The following is a 3,813-nucleotide window of genomic DNA, read 5'->3' on the forward strand; positions in this document are numbered from 1 at the left end:
GCCTGGAACAGCCCCCTTCCCAAATAGCGCAGGGCGCCGGGTCCTGATCCCGGGTCTGGACCCAGACCCTCGGGCCCTTTCCCTTCTTCTCCGGGAGTAGCAGGAGGCGGGCGGGAGGGTGGGGGGGGGAGGGGGGAACGACAGGATCTGCTCGCGGCCGCACGTTTTTTGCCAAAAAAGGCAAGGATGCAGCTGCACTCGCCGCGGCAACATCTGGATCCGATTCCCGGCATGAATGGGTCATGCCCCCCCTCTGTGATTCACGAGCGGGGCCGGGAATGAGCGACGGGGTCTGCCCCCCAAAGTGGGGAGATGAGGTGCAGTCCTGCTCCTGTCACCCCAGCGCCCGACACCCCTGCCCTCCCCACCCTCTTCGTGGTCCACAGCCTGGGACACCGCCGTCAGTGTCGGAGGCAATGTAGTGCACACGCGTGGTTCGCGCGGGCTAAAGCGCACGAGGAGTCACGCCGGCAGCCTTCCTTCGGGGGTGGGGTCCCAGGCCTCTATTCAGGCCGACCCTCGGCGCTTTTGGAGGGAGAGGCAGGGGCCCACTCCCGGTGGCGGAAACCGCGTGACCACATGTATCTCAAATTAAATCCTCCCAGAAATCCTAAGGGGCGGGCATTGTTACTTAGGTTTCACAGTGAGCGGCCGAAGTTGCAGAGGCAATCACTGATAGACCCAGGATTCTAATCTACTTTATACTGCCTTGCGGCCCCATTTGAATGCTAAACTTTCTGAGGCAGTGGTTGACATTTTCAAGAAACCTAAGGAATGCCTACCATGTGCATTTACCACAGTTAATAATTACATGTTTATCTCTCTTTGTTTCTTGCATCAGACTCTGGAGATTGGGCTTGTGCCTGGCCTGTTCACTGCACCATTCCCTGGGCCTTGCACTTACTACATGTTCAATAAACGCTTGTTAAGAAAGAGTAGACCATGCATAGAAAACACCTGGTGCAAGGCCTGGAGGCCTGAAAACATATGGTACTTTGGGGTAGCAGCAAGAAATTTACTTTGGAATTAGTGCCAGGCTACTAAAATGGCAGGCAGAACCCAGGACATGAAAAGCCCAAAGCTAAGTTCAACAGACCTCACCCTGTGGGTAATGCAGCCAATGGAAATGTTTAAGCAGGAGTGTGAGGTGGTCCAAATCTGGGAAAGACCACTCTAGCTGAGGCATAAATGAATTGGAGGGATAAGAGGAGCAAGCAGGTTAGGAGGTTAAGGCAGTGGTCCAGGTGAGAGTTGATGAGGCAGGAGGCAGCAGAATAGAAAAGAGAACTTGGTGACTGGTTTGATGGGGTGGGATGGAGAAGGGCTTAGGGGAAGAGAGGCATCATTTTTGAGGCAGAATAGTGGCACTTAGGTGGTCCAACCACCTAAGAGGAAGAGATAATGCTGCTACTATACCATATGTTTCAAGATAAACATTTTTCAGATTTAACACCTCAAACCCTGGGATGCCTCTTATAATCAAAAATGTATCACAGTTATATGACAATGCTTTTGCTTGCTTGCTTTCTGAATCATAAAATAAGGTGTTTTACATTTGATGGCATATTGTATTTGATGAAATATGGTAAATCGTAAACCTTTCCCCCCAAAATACAAACACTCTGAGTCTCTCCAATTCCCAGTGGAGATTTCTTTCCTCTTTCCTAGTGGCCCAGGAAAAAGTCCCAGTTGGAAAACTGTGCCTGGCATCTTCTAAGGTTGGGGTTTGTTTAAATTTTCAGACACAAATATGGTCTTCACAACCCCAAGAGTAAGCAAGACAAGAATCATTATCCCCTTTTTTTTCAATCTCTTAAAAACCAAAAGATAACTTTTCTGATCACAAAAAGAAATGCATGCTCATTTTTCTTTTTTAAAATGGAGAATTCCAAAAAGTAAGAGAACAAAAGGTAAATTACTAGTAACACCTTGTGTATTATAGCCTCCTAGTCCCTTTTTTTTTGAAGTACTGGGGTTGGGGATTGAACCCAGGACCTCATATGTGGGAAGCCAGTGCTCAACCACCAAGCCACATCAGCTCCCCTGAGTTCTTTTTTTTCATGTTTGCTTGTTGTTTGTTTGTTGTTGTTTTTAGGAACTGAGCCCTGAACTCCTATGTGGGAGGTAGGCAATCAACTGCTTGAGCCACATCCGCTCCCTCCTAGTCCTTTTTTAAGTATGCATTTGCATATATGTATTTATTTCCTTTTAAGTTGAAAAAGTGATATATCTGTATGCTAAAACTTTTCAAGCTTTCCTTTGGATATATATAAAAAGAAAAATTCTCTCATTCCATAACTCCCAGGTTCTCTCCTCAAAACAACCACTGTCTACTATAACTTTAATATCCTTACAGAAATAACCTCTTTATGCATCTAGGTTTTTTTTTTTTTTTTACTCATCTTTCCATAAGAATCATGCAGATTTTTAACAGCTCTATTGAGGTAAAATTTACATACCATAAAATTTACCCACATTAAGTGTAAAATATTTTTAATAAATTGAGTTGTGGAAGTATCACCACAAACTAATTTGAGAACATTTCCATCTTCCCACAAAGACCACTAATGGGTAAGGTCATGTCCCGTATCACCTCCAACACCAGGCAACCACTCATCTACTTTCTGTCTCCACAGTACTGCCTTTCTGTAATTTCATATAAATAGACTCATACACCATGTCATTTTTGTATGCTTTCTTTTTACTTAGCATGATGTGTTCAAGATTCATCCACATTGTAGCATGTATCAGTACTTACTTTTTTTTAAAGATTTATTTATTCCCTCCCTTGTTGTGCTCACTATCTGCTTTCTGTGTCCATTTGTTGTGAATTCTCTGTGTCTTCTTTTTAGGAGGCACCAGGAACCGAACCTGGGACCTCCCACATGGGAGAGAGACACTCAATTGCTTGAGCCACCTCTGCTCCCTACTTCATTGTGACTCATTGTCTTCCCTCATTTGTGTTTCCTTCTTGCATCAGCTCACCACACTTCCCATTGCACCAGCTCGTTGTCTTGCTCATCTTCTCCAGGAAGCACTGAAAACCCAATCTGGGAACTCCTATGTGGTAGGCAGGAGCTCAATCGCTTGAGAGACATCTGCTTCTCCTTCCTTACTTTTTACTGCTGCATAAAATTCCACTGTATAGCTATACCACATTTTGCTTATCCATTAACCAAGTAATAGACTTTTGGGTGTTGTCCATTTTCTCTCCGTTATGAATAATGCTGCTGTGAACGTTAATGAGGCAGTCTTTGTATGGACATATGTGTTCATTTCATCACCTACGAGTGGACATTTAGATTTACTTCATAAAACATTCCAGTGCTTGTATGTGCCTTATTTTATTTAACCAGACCTCTCCCGGCAGACGATTAGGTTTTTTCCATATGTAAATTACTAAAACAAAAAACAAAAAACTATCATCCCCATTTTATTGACATGGACACAGAGGTCCAGAGATGTGAAAAACGTTATTAGAAGTCATACTGAAAACTAGGAACTCAAGTTCCCGCGTCCCAGCTCCCATCCCGTGCTCTTCAACCACTCCTCAGAACAGTTTTCCTGCCAGCCCGCAGACCCGGGAAGTCCCAGGAAGCCCGGGAAGCCTAGGAAGTTCAATCTGGCGTTCCTGGATATCCGTACGCCCCCCAGAGGCGTCTGAAAACCTCCCAACATAGCTCCACCAACCCCAAGACCAGCAGAGGTCACTGCCGCTATCGCAACAGACTGTCTCCTCACGGTGCTCACTTTGGCTGAAGTCCCCGAGGCACTTCCGGCACGTGCGGAACTTTGTTGCCACCGGACGCGCTG

Source organism: Dasypus novemcinctus, chromosome 9, assembly GCF_030445035.2.
Source record: "Dasypus novemcinctus isolate mDasNov1 chromosome 9, mDasNov1.1.hap2, whole genome shotgun sequence".
NCBI classification, from domain to species: domain Eukaryota; kingdom Metazoa; phylum Chordata; class Mammalia; order Cingulata; family Dasypodidae; genus Dasypus; species Dasypus novemcinctus.